A 17505-nucleotide genomic window follows, 5' to 3' on the forward strand; every position below is an offset into this window, starting at 1 on the left:
TACCTAGAGCTTTAATATGAGGTATCCTAGACTTATTATCCATGGACTCATCATCTGAACTCTCACCCATAGGCTTCCTTCCTTGTGCTATTTCTATCTTCTTTTGTGCATTGTTCAAGTTGCCTCTCCATGGGCTATAACGCTATTCCCATTGCTTAATTCATTGTCTTGAGGACCAGATATGTCCTCAATATGTTAATTTCCTTGACTATTATTTGCTATAGCTTTCTTCCCACGGCCATCAGCATCGTTACTCTCATAAGCATCCATCTAATTGCAACTTTAGGTCTATACTATGACTCATATTCATTGAACCTTATCCCTACTTATATACACCTCTTGACCGATAGGATCATAACATTTATAACCCTTCTTCTCATCATCTTTGACAAGCACTCAGCATAGTAAAGGCTAATAGAATCTAGCACCTCCTTGATCACTACTAATGCCTTGTCTAGGTCTCCTTGATCACTATTGGTAAATATTAATAGAATCTGGCACCTCCTTGATTGCTACTAGTGCATTGTCTAGGTCTCTTGAATGTGCAAAGAGATAAATCATGCGCATATAATGCTCTAAAGTTGGGGTTATTAGGTGATTGCACTTAGAGAGAGGTTCTTGAGCTGCATTTGTTTGAAAATAGTCAATGCTTCCTTACCATGCCCATATTGGACATATCTAGCTATTAATGTGGTCGGCAAGACCATATCTTGGGATGGAAGATTATCAATATATATTTTGTGCTCTTGCAAGTAAACCACATAAGGCATACATGTATACTAAAGAAGTGCCAATGGAAATATCATTTTCTAGTAGCCTTTTCCTAACAATTATAGCATCTAATTATTTTCTTTTGGCCACAGCTTTGATTCTACCACAAGCTCTCAAGATGCAAATAAAGGTAAGTGCATTTGGAGTAAATCCCTCAAATGGCATATACTCAAAACACTCCACGGCATGCTCATCATAACCATGCTAGACATACCCTTCCATAAGTGCACTTGATGACACAATAGTCTAAGCTAAAAGCTTGTTAATGACTTCTTTTGCTTTTCCAAGCAAGCCACACTTTGCATGCATATCCACCAATACAGCCTCAAGAACATCATCTTTTTTCAAAAATCCCTTTATAGCAATCTAGCATATATTTCTTTGCCCTTCTCTACATCTCTTATGTTGCCTCGCACATTTTTAAGATGCAAATATAGGTGACCACATTTGGAGGAAAACCTTGAAGTTGCATCTACTAAAAATACTTGAATACTTGCTTAGCATGCCCATGCTAAACATAACATGCAATCATTGTATTCTCCACGAAACCACATTCTGAATAGGAATCTTGTTAAACACCTCCTTTGCTTTTGCAAATGAGCCACATTTAGCATACATACTAAGGTGCTACCTAGATATAGATATTTTCTTGAAGCAACCTTGCTTTAACAATATTGGCATGTAGTTTGTTGCCTCCTCATAGGTCTTTTTGCCTTGCACACAGCTCCAACAAAGTCAAAAAGGTATGAGGATGCTAGCATCTTCAAGCATGTTTTATTGGTTGCTAAGGAAAAAGGCCTCCTCCTCCTCACCTTGTTGCCAACTTATCTTATTTCGTTGCACAATGATTGATGTATTCTTCTCCATAGAGTAGCCTTCTTCTTCTTCTTTTTCACTTGGTAACCTCACAAATGCTTATAGTCCTCTTCTTAGCTCTTCTTGACCACAGCATGAGGTGTACTAGCCATGGATCGATGATGACTATTTGCTAAGCTTGACCTTAAATTCTAGGGATCTTAAATTTTGTAAGGAAGAAATATAGAAAGAACATGCACTCTCATAAGTTTGTTACACGGATGCCCGACAATAAGTAAGCAAAATTAAGCTGAGAAGAAAGTGGAGCATGATTACGTTATAGCTTCTATGCTCCCACCATTGGAAGCAATCTATTCAAGCAATTTCATCATGTTCTCTATCTGATCCTAGCTTTTTCTTGTGCCTGTTGTGTGCAACAATCCATATCACGAATAAAAGGAACTTTCCTTGCAACAATTAACCATGGAAGGGTCTAATCAGTCTACTAAATAAATCCATTGCCACCATTGATTTCTTGAGAAGTCAATTGGCGATCATATTCGTTGGTTTTGTTAGCCAAATCAACCATTACTATAACTCTAGAAATGGCAAGCACTTTGCTCTGCAAAATTTCATCCATCTCTAAATGTGTGGCCATATCAACTACTAATAAAGTTGCATCTCATACATGTAATGGGACATGAATTCAAATTGTTGGACTAGCTAAAATAGTATAGAGTCTACCATTGTACATGATCATCTCAATTTCATTTTTGTCATTGCCTCAATACATAACAACTCCCTCACTCCTTTTATCCGACTTGTGAGTGCTATTGTAAATGCAACAAGCAACAAAAATGTTATCATATATGAACATGAAGTCTTCTCCTAGTATGAAAGGGTTTTGCAGATGCAAAAACCTCCATTCTTATCATTTCATGTTTCAATTGGATTGCTCCATTCACCTCGATGTCAATATAGTTGTTGGTCATGTAGGTGTGCATGTAAGTCATGTAGGTGTGCATGTAAATGGACATGAAGATGTAGCCCTTATGCCTAAAATGCAAAGAGAAGAGATCATGTACACACACGAGACCAAAGGCATACTGTTAGGAATCCTTGCACTCATGCAACACTCCTACACTACTTTTCTACTTGTGAAGTTATTGCTTGCATCAAATTAGCACCACAACAAGAACCATAGCGAGAGAGAGAGAGAGAGAGAGAGAGAGAGAGAGAGAGAGAGAGAGAGAGAGAGAGAGAGAGAGAGAGAGAGAGAGAGAGAGAGAGAGAGAGAGAGCTCTTTTTCTTTACTTTTCTAATTTAAAAAAGCCATTTGTTCCGTAAGAGCAAGATATCAACACACATAAGTCTAGAAGTGGGTCACTTAACTCAAGTAAACTATGGGTCATTTTTTAGGGGCAAACACCACCTTGCCACCGCACCATTATAATAGCATATGCCCTAAAGGGCAATGCTAATAAATTGATAACCAAATCAATAGAGACCTTATCCACTCAATTTGTGTGGAGACCAAAATGTTTGCTTTTAGAGTTTTTGGTCTTTCACATGTTAGCAACCGCCACTTGTACATCAAGCACATTGATAGGCTTTGCTTTCACTTGAACCACATAAGAGTCCAATTCCATATATCCATCCATACAATGCTTTAGCACCTTGAGATTTCCAATGCTCTCATGCAATTATTCATCTCCCAGTCTCTTCATCTACATGCACACCTATCGAAAATTAAGTATGGGCTCCATGAATTGGTTAATTGCAAAATTTTCATTGTTGCACATTGTTTTTGGCTCCAAATTCTTCCCACCCAAACCACTTTCCAATCCTTAAGACATGTTAAAGTTTAAGTAACACTGTAAAATTGCTACCATACCTAGATAATTCTAAGTATATATTACTACCACACCTAAATAATTTTAATTTTGTATGTTAATTAATATATAAGCAAGTGTTGCTAGGCATATATTATTTTGAAGGACCTCTAAAGAATAGGAATAAAAGTAGTTTGATCTATTAAAAAATCCTAATGCTACTAAACAATTGTCTGTAAGCTAACCTTTAAGTATAGATTTCAAGACACACATAATGTCTTTGTATGTAGCATTGTGATATGCAAATGTATAGCTATAGCTTACTAGTAGTAAACATGCTTATCAGTATGCATAATTGAAATATAAGTAGCTTATTGGATCTCCACTTGGTCTAGGTTTAAGCAAACATTTATTGCCTCTAATGACTCTATGATTAGATCTCCAACCACCAACTCTTAGATTAAAACAACCGAGCCTTCATGGATCACCCAAGACTTTTGTGATGCAAAACAATAGTCTACTTGAGACATTTGAATAAGTTGCACAATTCAAACTCTTCTTTTATAGTTATAATGGCAAAGAGTTAAACTTTCAATTCTTATACATGTTGAATTGGGAACTTAATAACAAACTTGCACCATACATCATGCATTTTGAAATAATAAATTTTGATTTGAAATGGTGCTCAAGGGTGGGTTTCTTTTAACATTAAAATGTTGATGCTTGTTGCTTCATTTTTTATATACAACACAATTTTTATGCTTGGTTTTTACAATAATACTCTTAAAGTCTTTCCAAGTCTTTGAGCTTTAGATATGTCCCAATTAAGCAAGATGAATGTGTTATTATTAGCATACTTTATCACCCTAGGGAAAAAAGTATCAATTTGATTTGCAAACTAAATGTAAACCATAGTTGGTATTGAAGTGCCATTACATGCACAAAAACATTCACAAGATTTACTTAAAACTACAATGACTTCATTTCCTTTACCCTCTATAATCCAAGTGATAAATCACATGGGAGACTTCATCAAAGTGTTGATGGCTAGATGAGAAATGTTTTGATTGCATTATCAAACACTCTATGGAGTTGTTGACTAGCTAATGGTTTCTATCCCAACAAGTAGGGTCAATGCATTGCCTACTTATGAAGCATTATCAATTCATGTGTTAAAATGTATTGATTTGACCTTTGGAAGAATATATTGAGAATTGTGCTCTAGATGGATAAGCATTATCCAAACACATTATCTAAAGGCAAATAATGTGGGCTTTTGCATAACATTACTCTTTGAAAGCTCTATATTTAAGGTTCTTAGCCTTGAAGATGGAGCAAATTGAAACTATTTAACTTAATTGTGATGATCTTAGGATATACTCTATTTATTAAATTTGAGGTGAACTTCTTATGTGCCTTTCAATTATTTTTAGAATAATTCCAGTTACCATCACTCTTATGTCCTCCATAAAGGCAAAAATGTGTTTCATGATTGTGATGCAAGAGAAAAGTTTAGAGATGGACTAGAGTAGGATATGATGTTGCAGCCTTCAACAAGTGCTCCTATAAGCCTTGAAACAATTCATGCAAGCATTTTAAAATTTAGATGTAGCCTATAGGTTTTCCAAGTTCAAGCTTCCTATAATGGAAATATGGATGAACATCAAGTAGCATCATAATCAATACTCCAAGTTGTCCAAAATCTTCCATATGCATTATGGCCATGAAAGCATATACTCCTTTGTCAAAATGACACATATAGAAGATGATATATATAATATATGGCATCCACACATGATTACAAGGGTTGGAGATTATAGCATTGTGCAAATCTCAACTCATAAACCAATTTATTCATAATGATATCTTAACAAGGGGCTTATTTGGTGTACATGAAACTTGTAAAATTATTGCTACCATAACTACTACACACCTTAAATAGAAGATGAACAAACTCTCATGCAACATTTGCAACTTCACATGCACTATCAAATATTAGATGATGTTAGACAAAGAAATATGCTTGTTCAAGCATTAATGTCACACCTTAAACCAAGGAGAGGCATACATACCAACAATTGTTGGAATTTTTGCATCTTCTCATCATTTAAGATCATAAATCTTTCCAAGTCTTATAAACAAGGCTTCATCCTATTATCTAAGGGAAGACACACAAATTTTTTAATGCTACTATACTTCCTAAAGATAAGAAAGGTGGAATTTACAATGTTCAAAATTTGAAAATAAGGGCATTTAAACTTTTGAAAATGTTAGTTTCATGTAATTGCAAAAAGATATGAAGTGTTAAATAAATAGGGTGTTGCCTTCCTCCTATTCATAGGGGTGGGGAGTCCTCATAAATGATAGATAGAGTATTATAAATGTACTATTTGCATGTAAGTAATCCATAAATTTTCAATGTATGCAAAGCCCCACTCAGCATGTAGTAAAAACTACATGCTTATATTACTAATCATAGAAGATGGCTTCAACTGTTCAATGGTGTTAAACTTGATTTGATCCAAGAATGAGAAATGTTGGCACACAATCAAAATAAATGAGCAGTTCCATAAATTTTAATATGTTGGGGCTTAGCCCTATGAGAGTTTTGCTAGCATCATTTCCTAAGGCTCACCCTAACTTCAAAGAATTCCAAGCATGTCTACTTTTAATGCACTAAAGCAACCCGTCAATATGCAAGCACATGTTAGTTGAAAAGCAAGGTTTGGGCTCCAACATAAGACCATGGCATAAACCCACAATACAATAACCAACAAACAAGAAGAGTTTTATGATCCCAATAACCTCATAGGACAACATTTTGATGTTTTTGATTTGGGTTTTCTCATCATGAAGGCATTTTTGAAATGTGAGTCAATGCCTATAGAAAAGCTTTCTTATGAACTTTATGTTAAAATCGTAAAAGTATACACATGCTTGAGAGTTCTCATCTTTAGTCCCACTCTAAGGTGCTAAAATACTCAAATGCGTCCACAACTTACTTTCATCTAAGGATGCCATGGCAATATAAAGTGGTTGAATGGATATTTGGAGTTTTAGAATCTTGCTTTGTCTAAAAGGTTTCCTCTTTTTCATAAATATAATTTCCATTTGCAACCTTTGTTTTAAGACAAGGCGGGGTATCTCTTTTACAACAATGCTTTGTCAGGTAAATCAAAATAACAAAATGATTATATTTTGAACCACCAAAAGCTCAAAGATCAGAATAACTTATTACATTCATCACTCTTTAATATTGATCACATGGAAACTAGGAACTAGAAGTTGGCAAACTTCTTGGAACTCGCAAAAAGTAGTAAGGAGATGCAAAAAAGTATAGTGCTAAGATGATTAGTGTTGTAGGATGAAGCAAGAAAATGTGCTTTGCTTGCTATTCTATGCACGTTTACTGTTGTAGTGTGCTATTATTCCCCTTTTCTAATATCTCAATGGAATTAGATTCACTTTTCTTTGACAATGAAAATGAGTTCCAAGCAATGTTTGTTTTAGACTAATCAGGATTTCCATAACTTGCTTAAAGATCATTGATACCACGCAACTTTGTAAGTGGTTGGCATTTATTTATGTAAATCTTTTGGCTTTAAACTCAAATGTTCTAAAGAATAAAATTCTATGGTGGTTTGAGTTTATTATATTTAAGATATGGAATGGTGTTAATCATTTTGATGATCAATATTTATAAATGAGGAGGAGAGGGAGGAATGCATGGCTATTTAGTATTGTGTGTTGTATGGATCATTCAAAATAAAATTCACAACAACAATGTTGAAGTATATTTTATTAGGGCTTGTATAAAGATAGGTGAGAACTTTGTCAAACATGATTTTGGGACTTGATTGGTATGAAAAATGAGCTTATTATTGTTGTACCTTCTCTCTCAATTTAGCAATTGACTTAATTGTTTATGACTTGGTTATCAATGGTCTAATTGTGCCTAATCCTTGCTCTAAAGCATAACTTTGCTAGCACTTGATATATAGCTCCTAGAGAGTTGACCCACATGATTATTCTCAACAAAGGCATCTTGGAAAAAACTACCACTATTGAGGGCATGGTTGAGCTACAATGTGTGTTTTCCTAAGAACACTTTTTCCTAAGAACACATCGCATGTTCCTTTGCCTTCTACAATGTGTGTTTTCCTACGAACACATTACATGTTCCTTTGCAACTTATAAATTTGAGATGACTTGAACTTAAGCATCATAAAGCTATACATAACTCCTCAAGGGAATGAGGATTTTTAGAGGCTTAGATGAAGCTCTCTAATTGTTACTAGCTAGAATTGATGTGATCATATAGAATTCAATGCATTTACCCAAGACTATGGTGAATGTTTTCCATCCCCACTTTAAAGTGGATATTCTTGTTTTCAAGAAAATGTTCAAACATGAAAAACATGTCATATGCAGTCATATATAACATGCTATTGCTCAACATGGAGGAGGAGGTTTGCGGGACGTTAGGAAGAACCCTTTAGAACAACTTTCCCATCTTGCGTTTGTGGGATAGATCACCACATGTGAATTGTTTCCCTACCTGCATGCATGCAAGAGGGACCATCTCAGGCAAGAGACAGAGGACTGTGGTCCTTGGCTCTGCTATGGGACATAGCGGCAATCTGGTGCACACGATTTCATGGAGAGCGTCCTTTCTCCCAAAGGGGTTCTCCTACATGAATGTCCGATATGGGTTACTTTTGCGGACCTCCCAGGCTAGCTTGATGATGAGGTTGAGAAGCTCGCCCAGGGCCTAGGCACCCTCTCTAGAAAACTTAAAGCAAAACTGCAAGTTTGTGTGCTATGGGACTATAGGAACGATGCCTCCTGACTTCCTCGAGATCATGGATTCATCGGGCTTTGAGGTGGTGGTAGAACTCAAATTTTCTGCCTTCCTAGATGCATGCTATAACTATTGTGAGAATGGGACAATAGGAACGATGCCTCCTGACTTCCTCGAGATCATGGATTCATCGGGCTTTGAGGTGGTGGTGGAACTCAAATTTTCTGCCTTCCTAAATGCATGCTATAACTATTGTGAGAATGGGCATTTTGCTCAAGATTGCCCCAAAAGAATGCTGTAACAAAACAATGGTCCCTCTATGGATGGTATCTCAATGTAGGACCAAGAAGCCAAAACCCCATCTGAACCACCTAAGGGCAAAGAGTATGAGAAGGAGAAGAAGCAACAAGCAGAGCCAGTGGTCAAGCCTCTCGACAAGTCCCCCCAAAGCACACAGAATGCTAGGAATGCCAAGGAGAAGACATTGGTTCAACAACCCACCGATTCCACACAGGCACAGAAGGAAAACATCCTACCAAAGAACCAATGGACTGTAGCAAAGGTAAAGAATAAGTAGACTATAATATCTTTCAAGAGGCTTGCTCACAAGCCTCTGGTTGATCGTAACATTTATGTGGCTATTGAGGGGTCTGGGGACATCAACATTGACCTTCATGAAAAGGCTTAATGTGAATAAGCAATCAATTAAGATGGCCATGATCCCTTGGAATGTAAGGGGTTTGGCTAGTGAGTCAAGATGGAAGCGATGCATGATGCTTATCAAAATCCACAAGCCTTTGGTCGTAGCTCTTCAAGAGGTCAAATTAAGTGAGGAGGATGTTGGCAAGATTTCTATCCCAAGATTCACCATTTACACTAACACTCTAGCACGAGGCAAAGGCGGACCATTCTAGCCGTCAAATATGAGCTCCGACCTCAGATAGCATGGAAAAAAGGGGATGGCACTACTGTGGCTGCTAGGGTTACCATTAGGGGTGAAGAGATAACCCTTGCATTCATATATGCTCCCAACATCTCATCTAGAGGAGACAATGTCTATGGGAATGGTTGAAGGGAAAGCTCGAACCCACCCCGACCTTGCTTGCAAGGGATTGGAATATGACTCTTTTGCCAAATGATTGATCTCATGGATCTAGATCTATGCTAGCATTAGAGAGAGCAGCGTGGGATGCCTTGTAGCTCACCCATGATCTAAGGGATCTAAATTTGGCCTTTCAGTAGGAGAATCTAATGCCCTTCACATGGCACAATAGACATGTGAGCCCCACTTGGAGAGCCAGTAGACTTGATAGGGTTTATGGCAATCTTGATGCCTAGCGGCTCAACAGTTGTACAAAGATAAGAATCTTAACTCAGGAGATAGCTTCTGATCACTTACCTGTCCCAATTTCTTTCAAGATGGTGCTCTTAGCTAGAACCCCCAATGGTCCCCCCCCCCCCCCTCCCCAAACCACCTTTAAGCTGAATACCTCATTCCTTAGAGACAAGACCTTTCTTCACCAAATGAAGCATGCCTGGACCCATGCTGTTGATGATTGCATCACACCTGATTATAAGTGGATCAAGTGCTTGCACTCAGTCACAAATGTAGCTAAACACTATGGCAAACAAAGAGTTGAACAAATAAGAAATTTTGATAAGCTTGCAACCAAGGCAGGAGAAGCACTTGTGAGCATGCTACATCATAACCCGGATGATAGCCATATGCAAGCTACTCTCCTCACTGTGGAATAAGCTTTGAGAGAGGCTAAGGAAGTTAAAGCTACTACTACAAAGGTGCAGCTCAAAGGGACATGGGAATTGCTTGGAGATGCACCCTCCTCGCTTTTCTTTGGTGCCCTCAAGTACAAACAAAAGAAAGAACTCATCACAAAAGTTGTTGACATTTATGGAACCAAGCACACTAGTGACTGGTCTATTTTGCAGATATTCAAAGAGCATCTCTTGTCCATTGTTGGTAGTGAGCCACTATCAAACAAGGACACATAACTTCCTCAGTGCTATGGTGAAGATGCCATTCACCTTGAAAGGCCATTTACCAAGGAGGAGGTCAAATACACACTTGATTTAATGAAGCATGGGAAGACTCCAGGGCTTGATGGCCTCCCGCCCAAGTTCTTCCAAATGTTTTGGGATTGCTGTTCAAAACAGCTAGTCCACCTCCTCAATTAGATCAAGAAAATAGGCATGATGCCGAAAGAATGCAATGTTGGCCTCATAAAGCTGGTGCCTAAAGCTTTGGATAAGTCAAAACCATCCAACTAGAGGCCTCCGACCATGCTTCCCTTCACCTATAAAATCCTAGCCAAGCTGCTCTCAGGAAGAATCTGATTCTTACTAGGCAAAGTCATACATCCTCGATAGTATGGCATTGTTTTCGAGAGGAAAATACATGATGATGTGCTCAATCTCATATTCTCCATTGACCATGCTTTGGGGCTTGACACTGAGTTTGTATTGGTCAACATGGACCTTGACAAAGCTTATGATAGAATCAGCTAGAAGCTTATCATGTCTACATTGCAAGTGCCCACCGACCTACTTTGGCATGGTTGGTGCACTATTTAGCAATGCTACGGCATGCGTAATGGTCAATGGAAAGCTTTTCCAGCCCTTCCCTCTGCGCAGATCCATCAGGCATGGCTATCCACTGGCACATGTCCTCTTTGCTCTAATTATCCACCCCTCTTGAGGCATGTTGACAAACAAGTGGCAGTAGGCACTATTAAAGGGCTATCCCTTCCTGATGGGTCTCACATGGCGGCCCAACTTTTTGTTGACAACAATGCCAGCATAGTCCAGGTTGAGAAGACCTCATTAGATAATTTGATGGGGCTTTATGAAGAATTTGCAAGCCTATCAGCTTCCAAGATTAACATTGTTAAGACAGAGCTTCTCCCCTTAACCTACAATGAACCCCATCCATGGTTACTGCAATATGGTTTGACGTTAATCAAATGTGGGGAGATTATAAGATAACTTGGATGTCTTGTAGGTGTAGGTCTCTCCACCAAACAACGCTTTCAATGGTTTAAGGGGAAAATTCAAGGTAAGTTTGAGAAATGGCAGAAAATTTCAACCTTCACTAACTGGGAAGTTAGTGGTATCCAAGGCGATCTTATCCTTCTTTATGGCCTTTATGGCCTCCTTAGTCCCATTTCATCGGACGTCCTAGGAGCAACTAGACCAGATGATTAGAGACTTCCTATGGAAGAAAGACGGCTCCAAAGGCTATGTACAGATACCATGGTCCATTCTTACTGTCGATAGATCAAATGGAGGTTATGGACTAGACTCCTTGTATCCTAAGGCTCAATGACTAGCACTCTTGACCCTCAGAAGAATCGACACTTATCAACCTTGGGCAAGTCTTCTCAAAGAATAGATTAGTGTAGCCAAACTTGATGGTAAAGAATGGCCTGAAGCATCCTGGCATGATATGCTAGGTGGGAATCTAAATATTAAAATCCCCCAGTCCAGGATGGCACATGACTTGGCGCAATTATGGGACTCTCTCTTAGAAATAAAGCTCCTTCCTGATCCCCAAATGAGAGAGGATGGCTCACTATTACTCAGCATCTAGCTCTCCCCCTTTCCCTATGATCCTCCATTTGCACCCTACCATGAGCAGCCGAGACTCTCAAGGAAGATGGCTCTAAAAGGCTTGAAGTCATGGGCAGATGTGTGGGATGCAATCTCTAGCTCTTGGAAGGATATGCCCACCATTAGGGACCAATTCAGACTCAGCAAGATGGAACTCTAGTGGTTCGTGAGATTGATGTCACACCTCAAGTCTGCCTTCCCACCAACGTGCAAGCCATAGCACACCCATCTCCTTAAATCTCTAGTCACACTGATGCAAGCATAAGAGCCTGGTCTGTCAAGAAGCCTAAATAGATCCATGGCTCATCTTCCCAGGTAGTAACCATGCAAACTTGGGCTACTTGGAAGAAGCAGTTTCCTCATTCTTGAATGCCTACCTGGAGGAGACGCTTAAGAAGGACTTGGAAAGCCACCAAATCTAACCTTTTAAATACCCTCGTGTGGAGGCTGGTACTTAACATGCTCCCTGTCCAAGCAAGACTCAATAAAGCACTTAAGCTTTCCCCTTCCCCCCCCCCCCCCCCCCTACATGTGGTGTAAAAAGGAAGAAGAGAATATCACCCACCTCTTCTAGGATTGTCCTGTTGGTAGACTAGTATGTAGAGTCATTAGGAAATGGCTAAGAGAGTCCAATCTTAAGGACGCAATCACTATGAAGCTTGCCCTGTTTGGTGATTCTAGACCACTTGACAAGACTTCACTATTGCTGTTGGATATCCTAAGAGCAATCACACTCAAGCACATCTGGTGTTTGAGAAACAGCACAGTCTTTAGATCAAGAAAGAGGATTACCCCCGCAAAGGACATACCTGCCTTGAAAGATCGGATCATAGTTTTCTTGAAATGTATCAGGAACACCCATTGGGTCTTCTAACTTTTTGTTAAAAACTAGTTGCTTTGGCCTGATGCCCTGATGCATATCCTTTGTATGCTATAAGTAATTTACTATTAATTGAAATTTATCAATACATTAAAAAAAAAGTAAAAAACAAAAGTCCATGTTGTCACATGTGCTATCTTGATGTTTAAATGAACAATAAAACCCATAGAAATACTTTCCATGCACCAAATGAAACTTCCAGCAAATTTAATCATCCACCCACATGCAAGCATTTTAACTTTGTCGACATAACATTCTAGGAAACATACTACATACTCTTGGATGTCCTTAAACATGTCACGTTATAGTCTCAATTATTTAAAAGAACCCATGTTCTCTATCTAACAAGATGTCGGGCACTAGGTCTCTCACGGCTTCAAATAAGAGGTGCCACTTGAGGTAATCTATGTTTAGGACTACTAACATATTTTTATGGAAAATGAATCATCACATCAACCATGCAATTGCTACACTTAAGGCCTTTCTCTCAATGGATCCATGCAATCTAGAAAAGTAACCTATATCACTCTTGGACTTTGGTTGGCTACTCTCAAGAGAGAACTCCTTATTTTGACACATGAAAGCAACTTGTTAATAAGAGTTTCTTACTAGCTCAAAGATACCTTCATTTGACTATAAGAAACAAATGGCTTATATTATAGTTACATGGTTGATGGAGTTTGTCACAATATTACCCTTTTCTTTTTGACACCTTAACTCAGAATCATCTTCTTTCAAGTTTTTGGAGCCCAATGAGTTCATCTACCTTGGAGATTTAATCTATTAGTCAACCACCTACTACTGCTCTCATGACCAATTAATATTAAACTAAATTGTAAATAGTACCATACAAACCCATCTCATGCACAACTTAAGTTTGTTAGGCACCATCTAACTTCTTGCTTGACTATTTTGCAATAACATCAAACCTGTTGTTTTATTGCTAGTATGATTCTTAGCCACACAAGGTTGATTCAGATCTGCAATTTGCAAGATAAGAGTTGTACAAATAGGGACCTTCATCTTTCAAAGACTAAACCTTTCAACCTAGCCCATGTTAAGCTGCTTCCCTTTCCATGAAGTTGATCACTCATGGTCCATGACACAAATGTTTGCTACTCTGAGAAAATACACCAGCATATAGTTTCAGAGTAGCAAACATTTGTGTCATGGACCATAATACAATTCTAAAACAATTGGTTAAAATGTTTGCTACTCTGAGAAAATACACTAGCATATAGTTTTATGTTGCCCAACCTACGTGGCTTGGATAGCATTTTAATTTTAAAGGCATCCATACACTCTGTAATGGCACTGATTATCTAGTTAACCAAGTCTCGCCTAAATCAAACATGTAGCAACTTAGACCACTATCCATGTACGTTTCCTAAGCAACCATTTACATGGAGCATTCTGCCTATTGGTAGTCACGCATATCATACACAGAGACATTTGTTATCTATGTGCCTTGTACTTGTGGCTGTCTCACATGTTGAGCTCTTCATGTCAAACCCATGGAAAGACCGTACACTTAATAATGATTTTTTGAATATTTTATTGCTTCCTAAATTTCTTTGCCTTCTTTACTCATTTACACATGTCAATATCGGTCAAGAATACTTGTGTGTAGTGTACAAACAGATCCACCATGCTACATTTTGAAGCTAGAGATTAGAAACAATAGATCATATATTAGCATTAGTGCATTCACTTTTAATTTACCCTCTAAACACTCATGTCTTGCTTTTTGCGTATTTGAATTTGACAATTCTTGTTTAAAAATTTTAGTTGCAATCCTATCAATGTGTTAAGCTTGTAGCTTTGATGAAGGGTTTGCATGACACTAATTGCCAAATACATAAGTTTGATTACAACCTATAAAACTTGTTTTGCCAAGACAAATGTTGCGTAGTTATAGAATCCCTCAAATCATATGGCTACAAATCTGTAGACCATTATGCATATGTATAGAGATTACTTTATGGACTTAGTTAGGCCCCAGCTACACGCATTTGAGAGGGTTGTGACTACTTGGCATATGTTTTAGGATTTGGTCAAGGATCAAGTTCCTCCACATGGAAGCCCTAGTTGGGATGGCCTCACAAATGAATTATTTACAAAGTATGCAAATGTTCTTGCATCAACTTTGACCTCTCTTTGTTAAGAAGTTTGAGAAATGGGAGTATGCCTACTTATAGGAAAGCGGGAGTTATCAAATTACTACATAAGGTCCCTTCCCCTTTGTCTCTCAAACATCGGCAAGCTATTCCTTTGATGGGTGGTATACTTACAACTTTTGTCAAGGTGCTAGCTAATAGATTACATAACCATCTCCCAAATATAGTGCACCCTACTCAATATGGGTTATCAAAGGATGAGATAGTTTGCATGATATTTTCAATGTACAAATGCAAATGGGTTATGTGTAGCATATAAATCAAGAGATAGTGATGGTTTAGCTAGACTTGGAGAATGATTTTGATCATTTGGATTGGTTTTTTATGGCCCAACTCATGCAAAATATAGGTTTTGGACCCAAAATCACAAATCTCCTCTACACTATTAGTTAGGGCTTGTCTATAGGAGTTTACAATCTTATCCCATTGGTAGAGAATGGTGAGGTGGTTGGCTTGTCTCTCCCTTTGCAACAATAATTAGTGGGCCAATGCTTGGCATGTGACACTTTTATGTTCTTAAAGTTTGGAAGGACAATATATGGATGAGCCATGGATGGAACGATTTGCTTTAGTTTCAAGGCTACGCATTACTACCCATAAATAATCTCTCACAAGTTATATGGAATGGACTTATTGGCATTGGGTTGGTAGGGCAAGGTGGGAACACAAGGCAATAGTGCGAGCATCTTAGGATGTCTTATAGACATACACATCCTATCCAAGCAAATGCTTGATTGGTTTTCAACTCATATTATGGGCTTAAAATCACAAGCATGGGCTTTCCATGGATGACTCAAAGTTTCCCAACTTAAAGACTACATTGCAAGAAGTCGCACAATTCATCCACTTCATGCTGTAGAAAAAATATGCTACACATTATGGAATTACTTAGATTTCTTAGGATCATATACATACATCTAAATGAATTGGGAGGGGGGGTTGCAAATTTAGTTGTGAAAATAAACATGATATCCTTTTGATGGACTTTGTTTAATGCCATATGTGTTGCAAATAACCTTAGGTTGCCATTACTAGATTTTTTCTTAAGACATGGGTATTTTGCATTGGCAACACTCAAACTCACACCTCATTATGGCATGCGCTTAATGTTGACCAACCCACATGATTGAATTCCTCACCACTTATTGACTCATCTTGTCTACTCTTGGCAAGTAGTCCTTAAGAAGCCCTCTTACCATCCCCTAAAAATTTGACTATTAATGAACTCCTTGCTAGCTAAAAGTTTGGCCACTTTTAGAGTTGTTCATTGGGATGCAAAATAATAAGCTTGCCCCTAGTTGATATGATCACTAGACTTGGCCCAATCTTTATTTAGTAATGTGGGGGATCCCTCAAACACTACTTTTTTGTCATTTCTATCTAGCTTGAAGGAACTTTCATGTGCCTAGAGGGTGCTGTGATAAATGGGAAACCATTTCAAATTCATTGCTTCTTTCGAAATCCTTCTATTCCCTAGATTTGGAACACCCTTAGTAGGATAGGAAAATTAATAATCAATTGATCTCAAAGCAACGTCTACAAGTCAAATATGTCATTTGCTTGTTAACGATCATGCATGGTTAATGGGTAAGGGTTTTTGCAAGGGTAGAGCTTGTTTGGAATTGATAGTGATGGTGGGTTGGCTCTATACAACCCCTTTAAAATGCAAATTCTTTATTTTGTGAATCTTTTTGAGTGGTCATCCCCCTTGTTCTGGCCCTCTTAAGACTCATAATTTCAAATGGCTCTTGCTTTTTTCGTGTTACAATCGAGGAGACCTCTCATCATAGGTTTCTAACTTGCTCAGTCACTCAGCACATATGTTCCTTCTTATCTCAAGTTTGATGTTCAATTTGTCAGAAGCTTTATGCATCTAGAGGATTAGATTTTTGGAAACCTCAAATTTAGAGGATCCATAAAGCCACATGTGTTGGTGGTTTTCCACTTTTTATGCTTTTGGGATGCTGGCATCATTAGATTACTCATAATTCTTTCATTTTTTATCTCTATTTTGGTGTGCATAGCGATGTTGATTATTTGTAAGGTCTTCTTCAATGATAGTCGATCAACATTGAGTATGTGAGTATTTTGACTAGGGATGATCTGGCTCCCTGGCATGCTGCCATATCTTCAACCACATTGTGTGATACTTCGTAGTTCATGTGACTCATGCATTCATCATCATAATTTATATGATTACCCATTGAGAGAGAGAGAGAGAGAGAGAGAGAGAGAGAGAGAGAGAGAGAGAGAGAGAGAGAGAGAGAGAGAGAGAGAGAGAGAGAGAGAGAGAGAGAGAGAGAGAGAGAGAGAGAGAGAGAGGATATTTTTGCAAGATAACCATCCCTCTCTACTCTCCTTAAAAATTTTTATTTCTCTTGGTTTTTCGAGTGATTTCCTTGGTAGTCATAGTAAATAATTGTGTATGCATTGAACTCCCTTGAACATATTTTTCATTTGCTTCAAAAATTTGATTGCACAACTATTTGTACATAGTTGCAAAGGTTGTTGTTAAGTATTTGATTCATTGAGTTTATATTATATGCCAAATGTTGTTGAGTTTAAAGTATATCAATAAGGAGGTGTGCCCATCTAGATATATAAAACTCAATAAAGGATGCATAA

The sequence above is a fragment of the Lygodium microphyllum genome, chromosome 26 (genome assembly GCF_053477565.2).
Source record: "Lygodium microphyllum isolate KBCC chromosome 26, Lygodium_microphyllum_v1.1.10, whole genome shotgun sequence".
NCBI classification, from domain to species: Eukaryota; Viridiplantae; Streptophyta; class Polypodiopsida; order Schizaeales; family Lygodiaceae; genus Lygodium; species Lygodium microphyllum.